Source organism: Saccopteryx bilineata, chromosome 5 (assembly GCF_036850765.1).
Source record: "Saccopteryx bilineata isolate mSacBil1 chromosome 5, mSacBil1_pri_phased_curated, whole genome shotgun sequence".
Lineage (NCBI taxonomy): Eukaryota > Metazoa > Chordata > Mammalia > Chiroptera > Emballonuridae > Saccopteryx > Saccopteryx bilineata.
Genome location: NC_089494.1, coordinates 135,042,076 through 135,067,636, shown reverse-complemented (window position 1 = coordinate 135,067,636; position 25,561 = coordinate 135,042,076). Strand labels below are relative to the sequence as shown.

General features: G+C 39.3%; 1 protein-coding gene across 20 annotated transcripts in view; it reads left to right on the top strand.

Moving 5' to 3' along the window:
• The window catches only part of ZNF438 (zinc finger protein 438), a 260,065-nt gene that overhangs the window by 82,633 nt on the left and 151,871 nt on the right, over positions 1-25,561 (top strand). For 8 of the 20 annotated variants that reach the window (XR_010731943.1, XM_066280560.1, XM_066280561.1 and 5 more), the window contains one exon: positions 4,281-4,340. The exons of 7 other annotated variants lie outside the window; for them this stretch is intronic. The gene's annotated coding sequence lies outside the window, so the exon portion shown is untranslated. Of the gene's footprint in view, positions 1-4,280; positions 4,341-24,121; positions 24,210-25,561 lie in introns of those variants that run through there. 5 more of the 20 variants (XM_066280577.1, XM_066280569.1, XM_066280562.1 and 2 more) reach the window with 4 other exon arrangements.

Here is a 25,561-nt window from a genome sequence, read left to right as displayed (position 1 = left end):
AAGTTAGGAAGAGCCTAGAAGGAGAGATTTTTCGTTAAGGTAACCCTCAAGACATTTGAAATTGTTAGGATGATTTTAAATAGGCAACCCTTTGGCTTTAAAAACACCAAGGTTTCAACTTTCTGTATGTAGTGTTTTACATATAAATACACAAAATTTAAGAGGGAAAGTAATCTTTTTATGTAAAGCCATTTTGATTTATGGCTTCCTGGCCTCTGAAAACCTCCTTGCACCTTGATTAAAGACACTGAGTGTTTGCCCGACCAGGCAGTGGTGCAGTGGATAGATCATCATTGGACTGGGATGCAGAAGACCCAGGTTCGAAAACCCAAGGTCGCCAGCTTGAGCAGAGCTCATCTGGCTTGAGCCCAAGGTCACTGGCTTGCGCAGGGGTCACTCACTCTGCTGTAGCCCTTGGGTCAAGGCACATATGAGAAAGCAATCAATGAACAACTAAGATGCTGCAACAAAGAATTGATGCTTCTCCTCTCTCTCCCTTCCTGTCTGTCCCTCTCTCTCTGTCACACACACACACGCACACACACACACACACACACACACACATACACAGACACCAAGTGGTTTTAAAACCAAATAAAATAATTTTTTTGCACAAGCAGATGTTTTTAGTATAATAATTAGGAATATCGTTAGGAAGATTGTTTTTTTTTGTTGTGTTTTTTACAGTGACAGAGTGAGAGAGTCAGAGAGAGGGATAGATAGGGACAGACAAACAGGAACGAAGGGAGATGAGAAGCTCAATCATTAGTTTTTCATTGAGACGCTTCAGTTGTTCATTGATTGCTTTCTCAGACGTGCCTTGACTGTGGGCCTTCAGCAGACCGAGTAACCCCTTGCTTTCAAGCCAGCAACCTTGGGTCCAAGCTGGTGAGCTTTGCTCAAACCAGATGAGCCTGCACTCAAGCTTGCAACCTCGGGGTCTCGAACCTGGGTCTTCTGCATCCCAGTCCGATGCTCTATCCACTGCGCCACCGCCCGGTCAGGCAGGAAGATTGTTGAAAGCAGTGTGTACCATAAAGCTTGGATGGTATTACTAAATAAATAAGATTTTAGACCTCATTTGGACACTAAAAAGCAAACTTTTTCATGTAATACTAAAATCAACTATGGAATTGAAGAAACGTACTAAGATAATATTTTGTCTAAATATATTTTCTATTTTTTATAAAACATTAATTTTACCTATAGAAGGAATACAAAATACTTTCTTTAAAAAAGACCAAAGTTCCCTTTGACACTACCCCTCCCATCTTCCCAGAAGTCATCATTTTGCCACTTATTCTTCCAAATCACTTTCTGAATATTTGTATGTATCTATTTATATGCATAAAACAGATATCTATGTTTTGAAGAGATGTTTAAAAAATAATTCACAGATTGTATTGTTTGCTGGTTCATGTTAAATATGACCTTCCATTATATGTTTTGTTTTTGATACTTCAATAATATTTTTTTTATTTTTTTATTTTATAATTTTATTTTTTTAATGGGGTGACATCAATAAATCAGGATACATATATTCAAAGATAACAAGTCCAGGTTATCTTGTCGTTCAATTATGTTGCATACCCACCACCCAAAGTCAGATTGTCCTCTGTCACCTTCTATCTTGTTTTCTTTGTGCCCCTCCCACCCCCTATCCCTCTCCCATTCCCCCCTCCCCCCCGTAACCACCACACTCTTATCAATGTCTCTTAGTTTCACTATTATGTCCCACCTACGTATGGAATAATACAGTTCCTGTTTTTTTCTGATTTACTTATTTCGCTTCGTATCATGTTATCAAGATCCCACCATTTTGCTGTAAATGTTCCGATGTCATCATTTCTTATGGCTGAGTAGTATTCCATAGTGTATATGTGCCACATCTTCTTTATCCAGTCATCTATTGATGGGCTTTTTGGTTGTTTCCATGTCCTGGCCACTGTGAACAATGCTGCAATAAACATGGGGCTGCATGTGTCTTTACGTATCAATGTTTCTGAGTTTTGGGGATATATACCCAGTAGAGGGATTGCTGGGTCATAAGGTAGTTCTATTTTCAGTTTTTTGAGGAACCACCATACTTTCTTCCATAATGTTTGTACTACTTTACATTCCCACCAACAGTGTATGAGGGTTCCTTTTTCTCCACAGCCTCTCCAACATTTGCTATTACCTGACTTGCTAATAACAGCTAATCGAACAGGTGTGAGGTGGTATCTCATTGCAGTTTTAATTTGCATTTCTCTAATAGCTAAAGAAGATGAGCATTTTTTCATATATCTGTTGGCCATTTGTATTTCTTCCTGGGAGAAGTGTCTATTCATATCCTCTTCCCATTTTTTTATTGGATTGTTTGTTTGTTTGTTGTTGAGTTTTATGAGTTCTTTGTATATTTTGGATATTAGGCCCTTATCTGAGCTGTTGTTTGAAAATATCATTTCCCATTTAGTTGGCTTTCTGTTTATTTTGTTATCAGTTTCCCTTGCTGAGCAAAAACTTCTTAGTCTGATGTAGTCCCATTCATTAATTTTTGCCTTCACTTCTCTTGCCATTGGAGTCAAATTCATAAAATGCTCTTTAAAACCCAGGTCCATGAGTTGAGTACCTATGTCTTCTTCTATGTACTTAATTGTTTCAGGTCTTATGTTTAGATCTTTGATCCATTTTGAGTTAATTTTTGTACAGGGGGAGAGACTGTAGTCCAGTTTCATTCTTTTGCATGTGGCTTTCCAGTTTTCCCAGCACCATTTATTGAAGAGGCTTTCTTTTCTCCATTGTGTGTTGTTGGCCCCTTTATCAAAAATTATTTGACTATATATATGTGGTTTTATTTCTGGACTTTCTATTCTGTTCCATTGGTCTGAGTGTCTATTTTTCTGCCAATACCATGCTGTTTTGATTGTCGTGGCCCTATAATAGAGTTTGAAGTCAGGTATTGTTATGCCCCCAGCTTCATTCTTTTTCTTTAGGATTGCTTTGGCTATTCGGGGTTTTTTATAGTTCCATATAAATCTGATGATTTTTTGCTCTATTTCTTTAAAAAATGTCATTGGAAGTTTGATGGGAATTGCATTAAATTTGTATATTGCTTTGGGTAATATAGCCATCTTGATTATATTTATTCTTCCTAGCCAAGAACAAGGTATATTCTTCCATCTCATTATATCTTTTTCGATTTCCCTTAACAATGGTTTATAGTTTTCATTATATAAGTCCTTTACATTCTTTGTTATGTTTATTCCTAAGTATTTTATTTTTTTTGTTGCAATCGTGAAGGGGATTATTCTTTTGAGTTCCTTCTCAGTTGTTTCATTGTTGGCATATAGAAAGGCTATTGACTTCTGTATGTTAATTTTGTATCCTGCGACCTTACTGTATTGGCTTATTGTTTCTAGTAGTCTTTTTGTGGATTCTTTGGGGTTTTCGATGTATAGGATCATATCATCTGCAAAAAGTGATACCTTTACTTCTTCTTTTCCGATATGGATGCCTTTTATTTCTTTGTCTTGTCTGATTGCTCTGGCTAGAACCTCTAGTACCACATTAAATAAGAGTGGAGAGAGTGGACAACCCTGTCTTGTTCCTGATTTAAGGGGGAAAGCCTTCAGTTTAGTGCCATTTAATATGATGTTAGCTGATGGTTTATCATATATGGGATACTTCAATAATATTAATAATAGCAGCAGACATTTATTGAGTAGTTTAGCAAGACGTTTAGCATTTTTATATAATTTAATTTCATAATCTTTATAAGAAGCTTCAGAGGTATGAATCCTGAGAAGGAATATACCTGCCAAGAAGGACGTCTCATGTTTAGTTAGGCACAAAATCATAATCATCATCTAGCAGCCATTGCTAATAGAGGTCTCTCACTCCTAAGCTCCCTGCACTATGTTCCTGCTGTCTGATGGGACGCTTATAATAGTGCTCCTGGGTATCCTCTTTTAACCAATGCTCTGAGACCTGCCTGCCCAGTCAGAACTGTGCAGCTCTGTCCTCATTAGCATCTATTCTGACCAATCAGAAAAGCTCCATAATGACCATTCAGAATGCCTGAAGCTGACCAAGGACAGTGGTATTTGGACCAATCAGATGAGGCTGTTTGGATTCCTTATTTGCATAAAAATGAACCAATTGAGAACCTGGGTAGGAACATCTCTATAAAAAGTCTACTCCCCTTGATCTTTGCAGAGCAGTCTTTTGGATTTCACTGGTGGTTGTGTCTCCCCAATTTGCAAATTATTCGCCTGAATAAGTTCCTCTTTTTACCACAGCCCAGACTGGGGGATTCTTGTTAGCATTGGATTGGTGGCAGCGACCTTTTGTTGACGGAGGTGAGTATTATATATTAATTTTATATGAATAAAATTTTACCTTCATTATACCTCACATCTACATTAAATTGCTAATCCAGGAGTTTATTATTCTTTAATAAGTCTTCAAATATAAAACATTTAGAATGATTTTTAAGAATCAGTAGGAATATAACTGCTAGTTGTACTTCTGTTATTCATGTACAACTAGCCGTTCTCTAGCAAGTCCCTGGAGTGAGTATCTTTGCTAAGCCAGAAGACTGGGAATAAGAGGGCGACTTTTCCTCACCTTTTAGGAATGAAAAGGTGTATGTGTCATATCTGACTCATTCTAAATGAAGAACAGACAACCCCAGACATTTCCTCAGTGGTTAATGTTTTAAAAGCCAATGCCTATGATGATGTCCTTGTTTGAGGGACAGTTATAGGATGTAATACTTAGGAGAAAAGAGGTTTAATTTTGAAAGATGTTTTTCATTGTACCCTTAGTCATACTGGTATGAGGAAGTAAAGGCTGCTGCAATGGGGACTCTGGGAATTTTTATGGGAATTGGTAGAAAGGGAGTGATATTGGGTGGATTGAGAGAAGAAAGGTTCTACTTATTATGTATACCCTGATTTTGGAGTTTGGATGACGATATTTTCAAAATTTCATGACAAAGTTAAGAGCTTTTAATGAATGGGAGCTGTCAGAAGAGTTGAAATCTCAGTTCTGCTGTTTAATTAACTAGGTAACCTTGAAAAAGCCACTTTATGCTATTTCAATCAAATACACACCTTACAAAGTTCTGGGGTTGAAATTGCATAAAGTGTTCTCTACATTGAGGAGTGCTATACAAGTGTGCAAATATTACATGATAGTTTTGATGTTTATATTATTGTAATTGTTGCCAAGGCTGCCTACAGTTTGCATCTTTTACTATTGCCTCTGTCCTGAAGGCTTACTCTGCTTGCTTCTTTCTGTCCTTTATGACTGGAAAAGAGAGTACTTATTTTCAGAATAGAAAAAAGAAGCCTTATTGCTGAATCATTTAACAAATATTGCAGGCCTACTATGAATCAGTCAGCATTTCTTCAGGCCTAATGTGGGAATTGGAAACATTATCTACAGTAACTCTCCATGAAAGAGATACGCTGAAGGTCCCAACAGTTATCATTTCATTGTTATTGCTTTCATGTTTGCAGATACTTTTGACTTTTTTGTCTTCAAGATGACAGTATAAAATATTACTTAACACCTGCATTTATAGAACTATTCAATAATAAATTTTGTTGTAGTAGATCATTGTTTAAAAACAAAAAATTATCTTGCTATAGCTTCTTTCTGGTTATATGTTTAAATTATTTTGAAATCTCAATGTACAATGAGGGTATGAAGATTTTATGCTTAACAGAACATGACATGAGTTAAAAATGGTTAAGTAGCACTAAAAGTTAACTCTTGTTTCTAGATGAGGAAATAACTCTGAGTTTCCATTTGGTGCGCTTCAGGGTCCCCACTATAATGGGGAACTAACTAATCCTTGCTTGAAACCCCAATCAGAAGTCTGGTTTGTTATTTGGAGTTTATTATTTTGTTTCCTCTCATTCTGCTAATGTTTTTCCTAATGTAAATTTTATAGCAACTCCAAATCCATGGAAAGAGCACCTTTAGCTTAGGTAACTGCCTACCTGGGAGCTAGTGCTGCAGAAATTAGACATCAGTTGTTACCAGTTGTAAAGGTGACTAAGAAGTCTACAATTGAAATCTCATTTGCTAGTTGAGTGTTGTGCCGTTATTGTACAGAAACACTACTGGTATAGGCTTTTTCTTTAAGAATATATGTGTGCTTTGGAGGAAGTGCTTGTTGGAAGAGCCCTTTGGTTTTATTCCTACTTCTCAATAGTTCCAAAAGCTTACCCTTTTCACTTTTATTGGTGGTTTGCTTTGTCATGTCTGTACTTGTTTTTATTTATTTCCTGACTTACTCTTGCTGGAAGGCTAGCTATTTCTATCCTGAAGTTATACCAATGGGAAAACTAAAGTCTTGTTTCAAAATGACCAATGAAATTCCATTCCATATGTTAAACTCAGCCCATTGGAAAAATCTCTTTTTTCTTCATTTTATTTTGATACCCCACCCATGCCCTTATTATCTGAGGACCATGAAGAGTTTTTTGGTTTGCTTTTAAATTAATCTCTCTCAAACTCACCTGTTCAGAGAAGCTGAGCATTTACTCTTTTCCAGAAGCAGCTATAGCAAGAGTATTTGTTTTCTTGAGATCCCAACCAGGGGTCTCTAAGGAGTCTACAGTATGCACAGTCACATTTGCTTTTTCAAATTAGCAATTGGAGATATTTTAACTTGCCTTGACCATAACCAAGTTACTCTTAAAACAAAAAGTCCATAATCAGTGAATTCTTTCTCAGGTTCTGGCTTATAGTGCTGAAGAAACTTTTACATAGAGTAGACAAAGGCTGGAGTAAGAATTTCTAGTTTCTTATTATTTATTTTGGAAAGAATGTTTTCCCTCCAGACTGACTAGGAACAAGATGTTTAAACATAAGCCAGGGTGGAGACCTGTTTGTTTGGTCAGCTTCAGAGGAGCCACGTTTTCCTCCTCAGGATGAGCCTGCCAACTATTATACTCCCACCTCTGCCTGATTCTTCAAGTTTCTTTGGAATTTTTAGTTAGGGCTCTGTTGGAAAAGGTGGAGATTCTGAGCATACGTGGCAATGAGGAAGTCTAACAGGCTGTTTTCTCGAACAACATGATTTTATCATGACATTATGCATTTATGCTGTGCTGTGTGCGTACATAAAATGACGTTTCCATTTTTCCCGGTCCCCCTCTGCTGTTGGCTTGTGTGTTCGCCTAACTGGCTGCGTGCCGCAGAACTCCATCTATCACAGGCGGTGAGAGGAGGTACAGAGATATGAAAGGGTTACTGTTCACATTTCCTGTGTAATTCCCTGTGATCTTACTGAGCTGTAATTCCTTTCTTGATGTTAAACATTCCCAGGCTCCTTTAACCTTCTATCCTGCTTGCACTGGCCAAGTTTGTCCCAGGTGATCATGTAGGCAAATCTGCTTTTAAAGGCTAGAAATCACTTCTTCCTCCACAAAGAAGGCTAAATGCTCATTCCTTTGCTGTCCCAGAAGAAATCCCTTTGATTTAAAACAAGAACACAGAAGTAATGTATTAGTTTTCAAATTCAAATTCAGCAGAATTGTGTAGATCTTGGAATTTACTGACTCCTGGTTTAGTGAATTTCTACTTAAATGAAAGCCCAGTGATCTCTTAAAGATTACATTCTTCCTTCTGAAAACACACTTGAAAAATGGGTTCTGATTCTAAAAGGGTAGAGTTGACTCTGTGATCTTGTAGTTTATAGTTTATTTAATCATTCGGTCATGTTAATTGCCTCTGACAGGAGGCTGCATCTCTGAGACTGGCTTTCTGCCCGAGCGCCATGCAGAAGGTTGCAGCTGCGTGTGCAGAGGTGCTTGTTAGCGTCTACTTTTCCCCAGGTTTTGAAAGTATTGCAGCTCATTTTTATTCCATAATATTTTAAATACACATTTTTGTGGTTGGTAAAGGTTTTCTATTGTTGCCTTTCCCCTTAAGTTTTAGAAGGAAATGCTATGCTGCTGTGAAGTGTAAAAATGTGTCAGCGACTGCTGATGCATTGATAAGAACTGAGTGCCCGAGCCAGCACTGCCCTCCTCACGGGTAATGAACTCTTGTTTAGACACCACCCTGGGCTGTGTACTCATATTGCTTATAACACATCTCTGTCTCCTAATTCAACAACGCAGGAACATAGGAGTTTGGAGATAGACAGAAACAAAACAATGTCTTTTTGAAGGAGTTTCTGGGATAATTGAAGTTAGCCAGTGTTTAGGACAAAGAAAATTACTTGCATTGCCTAAAGCAATGAGATAAAATATTTTTATGCACTTTAACCAAGTATATTATGGTTTTATGTGGACAGGGGTAGATGAATTTTTAGATTGATTCTGTTTGGATCTGCCTTAGAGAGCCAATGTGAATGGTTGATATATCTCATTCACCTTTAGTGTCCAGTGCCTAAAATCGTCTGTCACATAGTAAGTGTCCCATGACAGTTTGTTGAATGAATGCATGCATGCATGAATGAATGAATGAATGAATGAGGCTGCCACATTAATTCTGTAGATTCTTAATTGTTCCATATATGTGCATGTCAATAATGCACATCCTTTCTATTGGTCTCAAATGATAGAGTTCAAAGTCCTTTGCTATTCAGCAGTTAATTCCCTCACAACATTTTGTGAACAGGTCCTTAAGTGATCTGCACCTGGCTGGCCTAACCATGGCACTGCTCTATCATAGAAAAAAATTAACATTTAGTCATAAATTAGTTAAATTATAGTCTATTAACATTCCTAAAACCAATAATTTTACATAATTTTCCAATAATTCTATGTAGACATTCTAGGTAGTCTTTACTAATAATTTTCATTATTTACATAATGGAAAAATACTTATATTTTCTCACAGAGATTAATTATTCCTAGGACCATTATAAAGCACTGAATGGTAGTATTAACAAAATACTTGCAGGGGTCCCCAAACTTTTTACACAGGGGGCCAGTTCACTGTCCCTCAGATTGCTGGAGGGCCGCCACATACAGTGCTCCTCTCACTGACCACCAATGGAAGAGGTGCCCCTTCCGGAAGTGCAGCTGGGCCGGATAAATGGCCTTAGGGGGCTGCATGCAGCCCGCGGGCCGTAGTTTGGTGACGCCTGATAGAGAATGCTAATGTAAACAGCCTGGTCCATGGGTTCTCCAGAGAGATATATGACCTTAGTCCTGCCACCTAAAGTCTCCGTGACATCTCGACAAACAGGATACCTGAACTAGACAGCAACTTGAAAGTGCATTAAATATGGTTATCTGTTAAGTGAGAGACCTGAACAAGAATCAAGTAGCTTTGTGAAGGGAGAAGTCATTCTGACTTGAATTAGAGAGTGGTGAGAGATTGTATGGAGGAAGCTTGAGTTGGGTATGAAGCAAATAGTTGGTGTCTGGATATAAAGGAGTGAGGCTCTTTGAGCCCTATAAATATGGGGGATAGTCATCATACTTTCTGTTCCCAGCAGCAGTGAAGAAACAGCAATGAAGAGCTTAAGGATATGATGAAGACTCTCCCTTAATGACATATCTGTTCCTTATTTTTTACTGAATGGAATTCCACAGCAGCTTTCACCAAAGACATATTGCAGCTTCTTTAGTTACCATAGGAACCACTTCAATAAGAAGTCCTTCCAAATTTCTTCCACTCAATTAAAGTTTCAGCAGGAAGACAGAAATAAGACCTGAAGAGTTATCATTCATAACTACACTTTAGTAATAAAGGCCCCATCCACTTTCTTTTTTTTATTTATTTATTTATTTATTTATTTATTTATTTATTTAATGGGGTGACATCAATAAATCAGGATACATATATTCAAAGATAACAAGTCCAGGTTATCTTGTCGTTCAATTATGTTGCATACCCACCACCCAAAGTCAGATTGTCCTCTGTCACCTTCTATCTTGTTTTCTTTGTGCCCCTCCCACCCCCTATCCCTCTCCCATTCCCCCCTCCCCCCCGTAACCACCACACTCTTATCAATGTCTCTTAGTTTCACTATTATGTCCCACCTACGTATGGAATAATACAGTTCCTGTTTTTTTCTGATTTACTTATTTCGCTTCGTATCATGTTATCAAGATCCCACCATTTTGCTGTAAATGTTCCGATGTCATCATTTCTTATGGCTGAGTAGTATTCCATAGTGTATATGTGCCACATCTTCTTTATCCAGTCATCTATTGATGGGCTTTTTGGTTGTTTCCATGTCCTGGCCACTGTGAACAATGCTGCAATAAACATGGGGCTGCATGTGTCTTTACGTATCAATGTTTCTGAGTTTTGGGGATATATACCCAGTAGAGGGATTGCTGGGTCATAAGGTAGTTCTATTTTCAGTTTTTTGAGGAACCACCATACTTTCTTCCATAATGGTTGTACTACTTTACATTCCCACCAACAGTGTATGAGGGTTCCTTTTTCTCCACAGCCTCTCCAACATTTGCTATTACCTGACTTGCTAATAACAGCTAATCGAACAGGTGTGAGGTGGTATCTCATTGCCGTTTTGATTTGCATTTCTCTAATAGCTAAAGAAGATGAGCATTTTTTCATATATCTGTTGGCCATTTGTATTTCTTCCTGGGAGAAGTGTCTATTCATATCCTCTTCCCATTTTTTTATTGGATTGTTTGTTTGTTTGTTGTTGAGTTTTATGAGTTCTTTGTATATTTTGGATATTAGGCCCTTATCTGAGCTGTTGTTTGAAAATATCATTTCCCATTTAGTTGGCTTTCTGTTTATTTTGTTATCAGTTTCCCTTGCTGAGCAAAAACTTCTTAGTCTGATGTAGTCCCATTCATTAATTTTTGCCTTCACTTCTCTTGCCATTGGAGTCAAATTCATAAAATGCTCTTTAAAACCCAGGTCCATGAGTTGAGTACCTATGTCTTCTTCTATGTACTTAATTGTTTCAGGTCTTATGTTTAGATCTTTGATCCATTTTGAGTTAATTTTTGTACAGGGGGAGAGACTGTAGTCCAGTTTCATTCTTTTGCATGTGGCTTTCCAGTTTTCCCAGCACCATTTATTGAAGAGGCTTTCTTTTCTCCATTGTGTGTTGTTGGCCCCTTTATCAAAAATTATTTGACTATATATATGTGGTTTTATTTCTGGACTTTCTATTCTGTTCCATTGGTCTGAGTGTCTATTTTTCTGCCAATACCATGCTGTTTTGATTGTCGTGGCCCTATAATAGAGTTTGAAGTCAGGTATTGTTATGCCCCCAGCTTCATTCTTTTTCTTTAGGATTGCTTTGGCTATTCGGGGTTTTTTATAGTTCCATATAAATCTGATGATTTTTTGCTCTATTTCTTTAAAAAATGTCATTGGAAGTTTGATGGGAATTGCATTAAATTTGTATATTGCTTTGGGTAATATAGCCATCTTGATTATATTTATTCTTCCTAGCCAAGAACAAGGTATATTCTTCCATCTCATTATATCTTTTTCGATTTCCCTTAACAATGGTTTATAGTTTTCATTATATAAGTCCTTTACATTCTTTGTTATGTTTATTCCTAAGTATTTTATTTTTTTTGTTGCAATCGTGAAGGGGATTATTCTTTTGAGTTCCTTCTCAGTTGTTTCATTGTTGGCATATAGAAAGGCTATTGACTTCTGTATGTTAATTTTGTATCCTGCGACCTTACTGTATTGGCTTATTGTTTCTAGTAGTCTTTTTGTGGATTCTTTGGGGTTTTCGATGTATAGGATCATATCATCTGCAAAAAGTGATACCTTTACTTCTTCTTTTCCGATATGGATGCCTTTTATTTCTTTGTCTTGTCTGATTGCTCTGGCTAGAACCTCTAGTACCACATTAAATAAGAGTGGAGAGAGTGGACAACCCTGTCTTGTTCCTGATTTAAGGGGGAAAGCCTTCAGTTTAGTGCCATTTAATATGATGTTAGCTGATGGTTTATCATATATGGCCTTTATCATGTTGAGATATTTTCCTTCTATACCCATTTTGTTGAGAGTCTTAAACATAAAATTGTGTTGTATTTTATCGAAAGCCTTTTCTGCATCTATTGATAAGATCATGTGGTTTTTGTTCTTTGTTTTGTTGATATGGTGTATTACATTAACCGTTTTACGTATGTTGAACCATCCTTGAGATTCTGGGATGAATCCCACTTGATCATGATGTATTATTTTTTTAATATGTTGTTGTATTCGATTTGCTAGTATTTTGTTTAGTATTTTAGCATCTGTATTCATTAGAGATATTGGTCTGTAGTTTTCTTTTTTTGTGCCATCCTTGCCTGGTTTTGGTATGAGGGTTATGTTGGCCTCATAAAATGTGTTTGGAAGTATTGCTTCTTCTTCAATTTTTTGGAAGACTTTGAGTAGAATAGGAACCAACTCTTCTTTGAATGTTTGATAAAATTCACTGGTGTAGCCGTCAGGGCCTGGACTTTTATTTTTGGGGAGGTTTTTAATGGTTTTTTCTATTTCTTCTCTACTGATAGGTCTGTTTAGGCTTTCTGCTTCTTCTTGACTCAGTCTAGGAAGGTTGTATTGTTCTAGGAATTTATCCATTTCTTCTAGGTTGTTGAATTTAGTGGCATAAAGTTTTTCATAGTATTCTACAATAATTCTTTGTATATCTACGGTGTCCGTGGTGATTTCTCCTCTTTCATTTTGGATTTTGTTTATATGAGTTCTTTCTCTTTTTTCCTTGGTAAGTCTTGCCAAGGGTTTGTCAATTTTGTTGATCTTTTCAAAGAACCAGCTCCTTGTTCTATTAATTTTTTCTATAGTTTTTCTGTTCTCTAATTCATTTATTTCTGCTCTGATTTTTATTATCTCCTTTCTTCGGCTGGTTTTGGGTTGTCTTTGTTCTTCTTTTTCTAGTTCCTTAAGGTGGGAAGTTAAGTGGTTCACTTGGGCTCTCTCTTGTTTGTTCATATATGCCTGAAGCGATATGACCTTCCCTCTTATCACTGCTTTTGCTGCATCCCATAGATTCTGATATGTCGTATTGTCATTTTCATTAGTCTGTATATATCTTTTGATCTCTGCACTTATTTCTTCTTTGACCCATTCATTTTTTAAAAGTATGTTGTTTAGTTTCCACATTTTTGTGGGATTTTTTTCCTCTTTTTTGCAGTTGAATTCTAGTTTCAAGGCTTTATGATCAGAAAATATGCTTGGTACAACTTCAATTTTTCTGAATTTGCTGATATTGTTTTTGTGGCCCAACATATGGTCAATTCTTGAGAATGATCCATGTACACTGGAGAAAAATGTATACTCAGTCACTTTGGGATGAAATGTCCTGTAGATGTCTATCATATCCAGGTGCTCTAGTGTTTTGTTTAAGGCCACTATGTCTTTGTTGATTCTCTGTTTGGATGACCGATCTAGAGCCGTCAGCGGTGTATTGAGGTCTCCAAGTATGATTGTATTTTTGTCAGTTTTTGTTTTAAGATCAATAAGTAGCTGTCTTATATATTTTGGTGCTCCTTGGTTTGGTGCATATATATTAAGAATTGTTATGTCTTCTTGATTCAGTGTCCCCTTAGCCATTATGAAATGGCCATTTTTGTCTCTGAGTACTTTTCCTGTCTTGTAGTCAGCATTATCCGATATGAGTATTGCTACACCTGCTTTTTTTTGGATGTTATTTGCTTGGAGTATTGTTTTCCAGCCTTTCACTTTGAATTTGTTTTTATCCTTGTTACTTAGATGAGTTTCCTGTAGGCAGCATACAGTTGGATTTTATTTTTTAATCCATTCTGCTACTCTGTGCCTTTTTATTGGTGAGTTTAATCCATTTACATTTAGTGTAATTATTGATACTTGTGAGTTCCCTATTGCCTTTTTATATCTTGCTTTCTGTTAGTTTTGTGTCTTGTTTGATCCTTCTCTTTCATTTTTCTATCTTTTGTTTTTATTTGGTTGTATTCCATACATCTTTCCTCTGTTGCTATCTTTTTTATCTCATGTGCTTCTGTGGTGGTTTTTTCAATGGTGGTTACCTTTGAATAATGAAAAGGGTCCCTACCCTGTTCATTGTAGCAAACTATTTTGTGAGTACTTTTGCACTCCATCGTCCTTTGCTACTGTTAATCTCCGTCTTCTCCCCCTCTTTCTTTTTGTTGTTGTCACAGTTTAAATTTGGTTTTATTGTGTTCTTCTTGGAGCTTTTACTTGTGGCTCTGTTTTTTTTTTGTTCTTTGTATCTGATTGGAGAACCCCCTTTAGTAATTCCTGGAGTGGGGGTTTTTTGATGATAAATTCCCTCATCTTTTCTGTATCTGTGAATGTTTTTATTTCTCCTTCGTATTTGAAGGATAGCTTTGATGGGTATAGTATTCGTGGCTGAAAGTTCCTCTCTTTCAGGACTTTAAATATTGGGGTCCACTCTCTTCTAGCTTGTAGAGTTTCTGCTGAGAAATCTGATGATAATCTAATGGGCCTTCCTTTATATGTTGTATTCTTCTTTTCCCTGGCTGCCTTGAGAATTTTTTCTTTGCTGTTGGTTTGTGTCAATTTCATTATGATATGCCTTGGAGTAGGTTTGTTGGGGTTAAGAAAACTTGGAGTTCTGTTTGCTTCTTGAACTTGAGGCTTTAGTTCTTTCCACAGGCTTGGGAAGTTCTCATCAATTATTTGTTTAAGTATGTTCTCCATTCCATTTTCTCTCTCTTCTCCCTCTGATATACCTATTATTCTTATGTTATTCTTTTTGATGGAGTCAGATAATTCTTGTAGGGCTATCTCATTTTTTTTAATTTTTGAGTCTCTTTCTTCTTCTCTCTGTTGTGCCTCAAGTTGCTTGTCTTCTATTTCACTAATCCTCTCTTCTATCTGACCTGTTCTATTAGCTAAGCTTGTTACTTCGTTTTTCAGCTCGTGAATTGAGTTTTTCATCTCTGTTTGATTTGTTTTTATAGTTTCAATTTCCTTGGACATATATTCTTTGTGTTCATGGAGTTGTTTTCTGAGCTCCCTATATTGCCTTTCTGTGTTTTCTTGTATATCTCGGAGGATTTTTAGGATTTCTATCTTGAATTCTCTGTCATTTAGCTCCAAGGTTTCCAATATATTAAATTTTTTCTCCATAGATTTTTCCTCATCTAGCTGTGTTACCTCTCTTTCTTTTGTATCCATGATATTCGATTTTCTCTTCCTTAATGGCATCTGAGGGTGGTTTTGTTGATAGTATTAATGAGATTTAATAAAGAATAAAAAGTTAAAAAAAAATAAAAAAATAACAAATCGAAAAGAGTTGTTTTTTTTTAAAAAAAATTAATAATGAAATAAAGAAAAATAAAATAAAATAAAAATTTTTTAAAAAAGGAAATTATTCCCCCCCTCTTTTTTTCCTCTCCTCTCCTCTCCCCTCTTTCTTGAGAAAATCTTGTGGTGGACTGTGAGTTATAACAAACAATGCCTGTGATGGAGGGCCTGAATTGGGGAAAAGTAATAAAGGGGCAAAAAAGAGAGAAAGAAAAAAAAAAAAGAAAAAAGAAAAAAGAAAAAAAAAAACAGCGTATGGACCCACAAAAAGCAAATAAGGAAAAAATTTGGGTCAAGAATAAAATGATTTGCTTTTAGGTGTTGGTTTTCTAAGAGTTATGATGAGAGGAATAAGAGGAAAATGGAAAAATGGGGGGACAAATTAAAAACTTACTATTGTATTTAGTGGAACAAGAACTAGATAATATGGAGAGCCAGGGATGGGAGCACTGCTAGTGAGTTAAAAAGGTGAAGTAAAAACCCCCCAAAATGCCACAAACATAGGTTTGAGTCCCAGATAAGATAATTTGTTTGTTATTGAGGTTTGAATGAGAGGAGATGTAAAGGAGAAAGGAAGAAACTAATATAGAGGGAGAAAAGAAAGAGAGAGAGAAAAAAAAGAGGGAACTACTAAAAGAAGAAAAAAGAAAGGAGAGAGAGAGAGAGAGTTAAGGGTTTTGGAGTGCAACCCTCATAGAGAGAAAGGAAGAGAAGAGAAATGATAATGGGAGATGTAACACTTATGGGTAGTGTAGTTCAAGGAGAGGAGAGAGTAAGACCGGTAGAGAGTTAATCGGCCAAATTGGAGGAGGAAAAAAAAGTCTCAAGAATGAAGATAAGAGAAACAAACGAACAAATATAATAAAATGGGATAGGTTATAAAGTCTGCAGATTATTCTTGATTTTGAGAGGTTATCTTCTTGCTTTTTCTTTTCTCTCCCTCTTCCTGGTCGGTGACTCTGTACCCCGGGTTCTGCCCCTTTGGCACGCTCAGGTAGAGGTTTGCAGTTGATAAGTCTCTATGGCAATGTCATGTATTGTGCTTTATTCTCGTTGGGAGTCGAGGCTCATTAGCATTTATAGGCTCCGACAGTGAGAGAGTCCGTGTTCCTGGAGCCTTTCTCCTAGTCTTTCCTTCCTCAATTAGTAGCCTGATAGTCCAGGTATGGGGTTGCTGCTGCCTCTGCCTGGATAGTAAGAGGCTCAAATTGCTGGCAACTCCCCACTCTATTTCCACTCAGCACAGGGCTCTGGGTAAGGCTCAGTCAGTCAGAGCTGCTAGCATAATCAGGCGGGCTTTCCGCCCACTCGAAGACCTCTGGCTCTGCCACTCTATCCGGTAACAGAAGCGGGCGCCCACTTCCGGGGCGCTTGGAGGAAACTCTCACTCACTGTCTGCAACCAGGATATCCGGCCAGCAGTCTCACGCTCTGAGTGAAACCCCCAACTGCAGGGAAATGTTGCAGCGTTGGAATTGAGTCTCGCTCCGTCCCCGTGTGCGGCTTTTGCAAGTCGCTGAGGCGACCCGAGATTCCGCTTTGGCCCACACAAAGGCCCCTGACTCTGCCCCTCTGTGCGATAACACGGGCGCGCACTGCCGAGGCACTCGGAGGAATCGCTCACTCCTTATCTGCGCGCGCAAACCAGGATATAAGGCCGGCCGCGGTTCCCTCTGAGTGAAACTGCCTCCAGCACGGAAAATCTCCACCGTTGGGATTAGTTCTCACTCCCTCCCGTGCGTGGCTTTCCCAGGGCTCTGGGGCTGCCCAGAGACTCTGCCCTCAGCCCACAGAAAGGCCTCTGACCCTGCCTCTCCGTGGTGCAACACGGGCACCCACTTCCGCGGCTTAGGAAGAAATCTCTCTTCCACTAACTGCGCACCGACCAGGAGACCGGGTAAAATGGCCGCTCCGCTTGTCTTTCTTTGTTTGGGTTTGGCGCGAGTGTTAGCTTGTATTGCCCGGGTTGCCACAGGATCAGATTTTCCTCGGCTTAGATCTCTGAGCCACAGCCTGGTTCGGCCGTTTTTGCTGCGGCGGCCTGGATCTATTCACCCCCTTTGCCCGCCTCAGTTTCTATATTCACAGTTACCAGAGAAAGCCGCCCTGTTTAGGTTAGTGAGGAAGGCAGAGCATTTCTTACTCCCTATTTCCTTCGGGGTTTGGTTATATATTTAGCCAATTTTTCACTCAATCATACCTTTGGGTGTATTGCGAAGAATCTGGAAGCTCCAAGTATAGGTTTTTCTGTTTCTGGTTGAAGATCTTGTTCAGTTTTGGGGGAGATTTATCGGTATCGCTTCCTACTCCGCCATTACTCTGACGTCATCTCCCCCATCCACTTTCAATGGTGAGTTTAACAGTGCTTCCTGCTGAGTTATATCTTGATTTAAGTCGAACATAGAGATACATCCAAATTTACTTTTCTTTTGCACAGATAAACGTGGCTGTAGTCATTCTATGTAAATATAGGTTCATAGTCATTTTTTATTAACATGTTAAAGGTTCTTCTACAATACTTATTTATAAGTACAATAATTATTGATTATTAATATAATCAATAATTATATTAATATCCTGAATACTTTACTCCAAATTTTGGTTTTGTAAAGCAAGTTTAAAAATGGATAAAATTTATATTGAGACCCTTTGATTATATTTACTTATTGAAAGCAAACTTTATTCCATTTAATTTTAGGGTCAAACTTCTATCTCTAGTTTTATTCTTTTATTGTATAAAGGAAAAAATAATATACCAATGAAAGGAAACCAGATTTTCCAATATAATAAAGATAGGCCGTAATATACGGTCTACTGGAAAGTTCTGTCCGTTTTTGGAATAAAACAAAATACAAATTTTTCTTACATCAATAAACTTTATTAAATAATATAATTGCCATTATTACTAATGATTTCTTGCCAGCATGAGGGCAATTTGTATATCCCATTTTTGAAAAATGTTTTATCTTTTGATGCGAAAAATTGAACCAGTGCTTGTTTGATATCTTCTTCATTTTTGAATTTTTTGCCCTTCAAAAAAAGTCTCAAACTCAGCATTTTCATCTGTCTAGGATTTCAGTGTGCATACTTCGAACTAGTTCTTGCAAAATGAAAAAGAATAGTTTTTAAACAGCAAACTGTTTTTTAATTTTTATTTATTTTGTAAGGTCAAAAACAAGTGATAGTTGGAGGGTGCTAAGTCTGGGGAATATGGTGAATGTGACAGAATTTCCCAGCATAGTTCTGCAATTTTTTGACGAGTCCCCAAAGCAGCATGTGGCCTGGCATTATCATGATGTTCTTCCTATTGAACATCACCGGCCTCTTTTCTTGGACTGCTGTCTTTAAATTATTTAGTTGCTGACAATACTTCTCCGAATTGAGCTTTTCGTTCGGTTTTAAAAGCTGATAATGTATTGGTCCTCGAATGTCCCACCATACACACAACATTCTCTTATTCAGAGTCAAATTTGGTTTAGAGGTGGAAGGGCTAGGTTTTCCGGGTTCACAATATGCCCTTTTCCTTACGATGTTTTTGTAGGTAATCCACTTTTCATCCCTGGTTATCATCCAGTTCAAGAAAGGCTCAATTTTGTTCCGAGCAAGCAGAGATGTGCATATGATGACTCGATCATCCAAATTCTTCTGACTTAATTCATGTGGCACCCATCTTGAATATTTCCACACCAATCCTATCTTCCGAATATGGTCCGAAATGGTTTGCTGAGCTGAATTAAGCCTTTCTGCGATCTCCGATGTTGTCAGAAAAGGATCTTGCTCCAACATGGACTTAACAACATCATCATCGATCAAAGATGGTTGCCCAGAATGTGGCTTATCAGAAAGGTCGAAATCACCTGTTTAGAATTTTTCAAACCATCTTCTGCATGTCCTATCAGAAACTGTACTTTCACCAAACACTTTTAATAAATTTCTACATGCTTCTGTAGCATTTCTTCCTTGTTGAAATTCATAAAAATTAGTGGCGTAAATGAACTTTATCAGTAGCCATGGGTACACTATCACTTCATATATAAGACTAACGTGAATCAACTTTGTTTTAGTTAATTTGCTATGTCAGTATGTATACATTAAGTGATAAAAAGAGAGAGGCACACATGCGCCAAGTAAACATGTGCTTACGTGTTGAAACTTGTTGCGATAGAAATGGACAGAAGTTTCCGGTAGATGTGATATAAAGTCTTGTGGCCAGTAACAAATTTGTGGTCCTATGCATATTTCTAAACATCCCCATTTGTTCAACTGTCCAGTGTGACAATGAAGGGGACTATAACCAGTGCTTGTTCCTTGTTCCATATTTTTCTGACAATCTAGTCTTTTAAGACATTAGGAGGTGATCCATTATTGAAAAGTTTGGTAGTCAGCAATTTTATAAAAGGTGGGAGCATCTCAGTGACTATTACTGATTTTTTTAACCCAGTATTTCCCAAATGTATTTGATTTTAGAAGTGCCCACTGTCTGACCTACTCCTCTCCCTCCCCCCCCTCCCTCCCTCCCTCCTTCTTAAGGACACATTAAGATCCCCTGTAGAACAGGTGTCAGGAACGGTCACTATGAAGTTTACATACACGCACATTATTTCAGTCTGTTGCTTAGATCAATTTTTCTCCTAATTTCTACCTTTTCTAGGGCAAAGGATAGGACCTAGAAAGGAAAGAGAATAATTTTTAAGTCTTACTAGCTGTTCAGATGTCATGTTTAATGGGGAAGAGTCTGGCACTCCCTGAAACAAGGTTTGAACTATGTCTAAAGGTTGTAAGAGTTCACACTCTCTGCATCTTCTATAGCTCTGAAAAAGTCAGGAGTTGACCAGGCATAACAGAAATCATCTCTGGGGGTGGGGGGGTGGGGGTCAGGAATGACTAGGGGGCACTTAGAGGTAAAATGAACTTTTCCATTTTAGCATGACTACTTGTTTTGTTTGAATTCTTTTTGTAACCTTAAAAACAAAGAACAAATTAAAAGATTTAACTAGTTGAGAGAACCTCTACTTTATGAAAGGATGCGTACCCCAAGTTTTTTAATTACTAGAGTCTCTGGTATTTTAAAACTCACTTTGTGGGGTGGAAATTTGAACCTTTTCTTTTTTTCAGAAAAAAAGCTTATTATGTGCCGCGACCAGCGCAGGGAAGTGAAGACCTGAGTGGGGATAACAGAGGATGAAGGAAAACACAGAGACGAAGATCAGGTTGGGCCAGGTGGGACAGCGGCTCTGACGGAGACACACTGCCTCCACGCCTGTGTTCAGGCTGGTGATCTCTTGGGGCTTCGAACCTGGGTCCTTTGTCATCCCAGTCCGACACTCTATCCATTGTGTCACCGCTGGCCCTGCTTTTGGTGTCAATGCCACAAACAGCCTTCAAGTTGTTTCAGTGTCCTGCCTTGCCAGGTCACTTGAGGCCGAGCAGGGCCCTTCCTCTGCTCTTCAGTGGCACATAGGCCAGATGCATTCAGGTGCAGTGGCTCTCTGCATCTCCTCCTTTTTTATTTTTAAAATACAGGTGTTTATTTATTTATTCATCACAGAGCTTCAGTGCATGAGGTAATCATCTTCTAGTAAGCACATATTTGGGGGAGATAGGAGGTGACAAACAGAGTACAGAAGCCTCCTGTGCAGATAATCATGGCGTGAACCTGGCATCCCTAAGTCCGCATGAATGATACCTGCCAGATAATCATATCAGGGACCAGGCATCCCTAAGTCCGCATGAATGATACCTGCCAGATAATCATATCAGGGACCAGGCATCCCTAAGTCCGCATGAATGATACCTGCCAGATAATCATATCAGGGACCAGGCATCCCTAAGTCCGCATGAATGATACCTGCCAGATAATCATATCAGGGACCTGGCATCCCTAAGTCCGCATGAATGATATCTGTTTAGGGCAACATTCCACTCAGGCCACTCTTCTATATTATCCCCTTTTTTGTTTCTTAAATGCAGGCAGTGGCATGCTATGCTTGCTTGGAAGAGCTGTCTTTGGATGACTTGACATCCAACTGAAAATGAGCAAAACAAAATTATACAACATATTATTAAAGCAATCAAATACCAAGGGTTAAAGCCTTGTAAATAATTAAGAAGTTGATTAACTACTTATGCTGGACTAACAGTATCATCATGGCTATCTTGAATATTTTGATTATGTTTATGTAGCTTAGCTACATCAATACTAATATTATTATTCCAAATTCCTTGAAGATGCATTTTGATTTTCTTCCATTCCTATTGGGATTGATTATAGGAACAAAGGTGACACAGATCCACTGAAAGGCTGCACGACATAGGAGTTGTGGGCGTACTTTAATGCTCTGAATTTGAACACCCGAATTCAGAAATGTAGCTTCTAAAGCATTCAGCATTGCCTCCAGCTTTAAATTAATGTGTTCTTGGCCCTGGCCGGTTGGCTCAGTGGTGGAGCGTCGGCCTGGCGTGTGGAGGTCCCGGGTTCGATTCCCGGCCAGGGCGCGCAGGAGAGGCGCCCATCTGCTTCTCCACCCCTCCCCCTCTCCTTCCTCTCTGTCTCTCTCTTCCCCTCCCGCAGCCGAGGCTCCATTGGAGCAGGGATGGCCGGGGTGCTGGGGATGGCTCCATGGCCTCTGCCTCAGGCGCTAGAGTGGCTCTGGTCTCAACACAGCGACGCCCCGGATGGGCAGAGCATCGCCCCCTGGTGGGCAGAGCGTTTCCCCTGGTGGGCTTGCCGGGCAGATCCCGGTCGGGCGCATGCGGGAGTCTGTCTGGCTGCCTCCCCGTTTCCAGCTTCAGAAAAAAAAAAAAAAAAAAGTTAATGTGTTCTTGATCATGTGAAGCCAAGGAAGTATTTTGAGCCAACTGATTGACATAGTGCGCATTTTGAATACTTTGGGTAAGAGCAGTAGCTCCTATTATAGTGGAAGCTAATAAGTCTACAAGGGTTACTATGCCAAATATGATGATGCCAGCAACTCTTTTGAACCTGTGGATAATTAATTGGTGTCTCTCTTGTAAAGCTTGGAGCCCTGCATCATGATACTAGGGTCCAGAAATATTTGCTGGAAGCATCAGAAAAGATGGTTGTTTTAATGCTAAAATGTCTTGCCCTTTATTATATCTAGTGATACAATTTGTCAGATTACAGTGAACACACTGGACTGTATAATATGGTCCAGTTGGAGTAATATTTACCAGAGAAGCCAAAAGTACATACGGAGGCTGGACACATGCTCGGAGGCCATAACAAAAGGGTGAAGGGACACAGGGGGAAAGGACAGAAGCAGAAGAATGTCAAGTAAAATTTACAAAATCTGTTGCAGCGACTAAATGCCACAATTCCTTTTGGAGGCTTTTGGAAACAATTACAAGTATATTGCTCATAAAACCTCCAGGAGTCATATAATCGTGACGACCATGAGAAACATCGAATCTTTGGGACTAATCACAAACTCGTTTGGCCGTTCCTGTAATTATTAAAGCATTTTGGCAGAACATAAGCACATTCAGTCCAAAGAGGGAACCTGCTTCATTCCTGACTGGTGTCATTAGGGCAGTAAGGGAGAGGAGGATGCCTTGCAGCAAGTTAGATTCCATTCTGAGGACCCAAAACCTACTTTAGTAACTTGCTGGAGATATTTACCTATATCCCAGGGACCAGCAATAGTTGCAATATTATGTAGCCCTATATGAAATTTTGTTCTCAGGAGTCATCAAAAGGCACCCTACCTTAAGGGGTAGAGGCAAAACAGGTCCCATTTTGGAATAACCCTGAAATGTATAATATAAAATTCAGGGGTAATATGGTTGTCGGTTTGTCTTTCTATCATTGCAGAATGGTTCGTGAAAGCCAGGATAGATTTCTACAGCAGGAATTCACCAGTACTAAGACATGCCTTAGCCAGCATCATTCAGTCAGCCTGGGCAAGAGCATTAGAATTAATGGAGTCCAATAAACAAATAGCAAAAGGAGCAGTGGGTCTATAAACTGCTGTAGCTGTTTTCAGTTCTTTCAGTGTTTTAAAAGATAATGCCTCATGCATTCTTAAAGTCTGTCCTGGATTGTTGGGATCTGGCCTCTCAAAGACTGGGTACACAGAAAATCCTGTGACATCCTCTCCATTTTCACAATCTTTTTTTAAATATCTTTGTAGAGGCGTCATACTTGGTGCTAAAGCCCCAAAGCTTTCCTTTTTCTTCAGCTGTTTATTTTTGAAGGGAGGACGACTGCCCACTGCCAAAATTATAAGACTATTCTCAAGGTCCTCCTTGGAGAAGGAATCTCCATCTCTTTCCTCCTCATCCCCTTCTGCCTCTTTCTCTAATTCTTGTTCATACTAGGGAGTAAACTACTCATCATCTTCAGATATACGACCGCTACAGGAGGAGCTGAGGGAAGTGGAGGCGTATGAAGCCCCTCGTGCCCTTTCCCTGGTTCTTCTAAATGATTGGCCAAAGTGCCTAATGGCAATGTCTTGTCCTCTCAGGTGGGATCAAGACAATCTGTGATTAAATTCCACAAAGAGAAGGCCTTAACTGGAATCTTATCTGTGCTCTGCCGTATAATGAACCTTCAATTGCTTACCAACCCTTTTCCAGGTTTGTTGTTAACAGTCCCCTCTACAGGAAACCAGGGGCATGTCTTCCTGTACAAAGTGTAAAAATTTAAAAAGCTGACTCTTGCGGACAGTACAGCTGTGGACTCTTAACATTGCCTTAAGTATCTGCACATAAAGATTTTTTTCTTGAGAATTAGAATTGCCCGTGCTTTATACCTGGTGAAAATTCGCTTCTTACCTCAACTTATATCTGATGCGTGTCTTCTTCAAGGAGTGTCCTCTCGCCTGACATGTGGAGATCCCCCGTGCTCAGGTCCCTGATCAGGTGCCACTTGCCATGACCAGCGTGGGGAAGTGAAGACCTGAGTAGGGATAACAGAGGATGAAGGAAAACCCAGAGACGAAGATCAGGTTGGGCCAGGTGGGACAGCGGCTCTGATGGAGACACAATGCCTCCACGCCGGTTTCAGGCTGGCCGTCTCCTGGGGCTTCAAACTGGGTCCTTTGTCATCCCAGCCCGACACTCTATCCATTGTGTCACCTCTGATCCTGCTTTTGGTGTCAATACCATGAACAGCCTTCAAGTTGTTTCAGTGACCTGCTTTGCCGGGTCACTCAAGGCCGAGCAGGGCCTTTTCTCTGCTCTCAGCTGCACGTGTGCCGGACGCATTCAGGTGCAGTGCCTCTCTACAGTTATGTGAAGTAAGGTAAATCTGATTAGATAAATTTAATACCCCTTGTGCCCTATCATGGTACATATTCTGTTGTTGCTAGTAATACACTCTACCATCATTCTCCATTTATATCCTACGCGAGGAACTGTGTCTAATTCCTCTTTGTATCTTAAGCACCTGACTACACCATGCCTGGTGTCTGGTGGACATTCAATAAATGTTTGCTGCTGTGGGTGTGGGGAAAGGGGAGGCTTAATTACACAATTATCCCTGGAGGAATACATTGGTGATTGTCATTTTCAAATCTTAAGAGAAATATGTTATTTTAATATATATAATTTTAATATATTAAAATATATAAATTTTAACAATTTATATATTTTATTATTATTTTTTTTTTAGGTTTTTTTTTCTTTTTTTCGTTTTTTTTCTGAAGCTGGAAACGGGGAGAGACAGTCAGACAGACTCCCGCATGCGCCCAACCAGGATCCACCCGGCTTTGCCACCAGGGGTGACGCTCTGCCCACCAGAGGCGATGCTCTGCCCCTCCGGGGCGTCGCTCTGCCAAGACCAGAGCCACTTCAGCGCCTGGGGCAGAGGCCAAGGAGCCATCCCCAGCGCCCGGGCCATTTTGCTCCAATGGAGCCTTGGCTGTGGGAGGGGAAGAGAGAGAGAGGAAGGAGGGGGTGGGGGTGGAGAAGCAAATGGGCGCTTCCCCTATGTGCCCTGGCCGGGAATCGAACCCGGGTTCCCCGCATGCCAGGCCGACGCTCTACCGCTGAGCCAACCGGCCAGGGCCAACAATTTATATATTTTAATAAATTACATAAAATATGTAATTTTGTTTTTGTTTTTTGTATTTTTCTGAAGTTGGAAACGGGGAGGCAATCAGACAGAATCCCGCCCAACCGGGACCCACTCGGCATGCCCACCAGGGGGCGATGCTCTGCCCATATGGGGCATTGCTCTGTTGCAACCAGTGCCATTCTAGCGCCTAGGGAGAGGCCATGGGGCCATCCCCAGCTCCTGGGCCATCTTTGCTCCAATGGAGCCTCGGCTGCGGGAGGGGAAGAGAGAGACAGAGAGGAAGGCGAGGGGG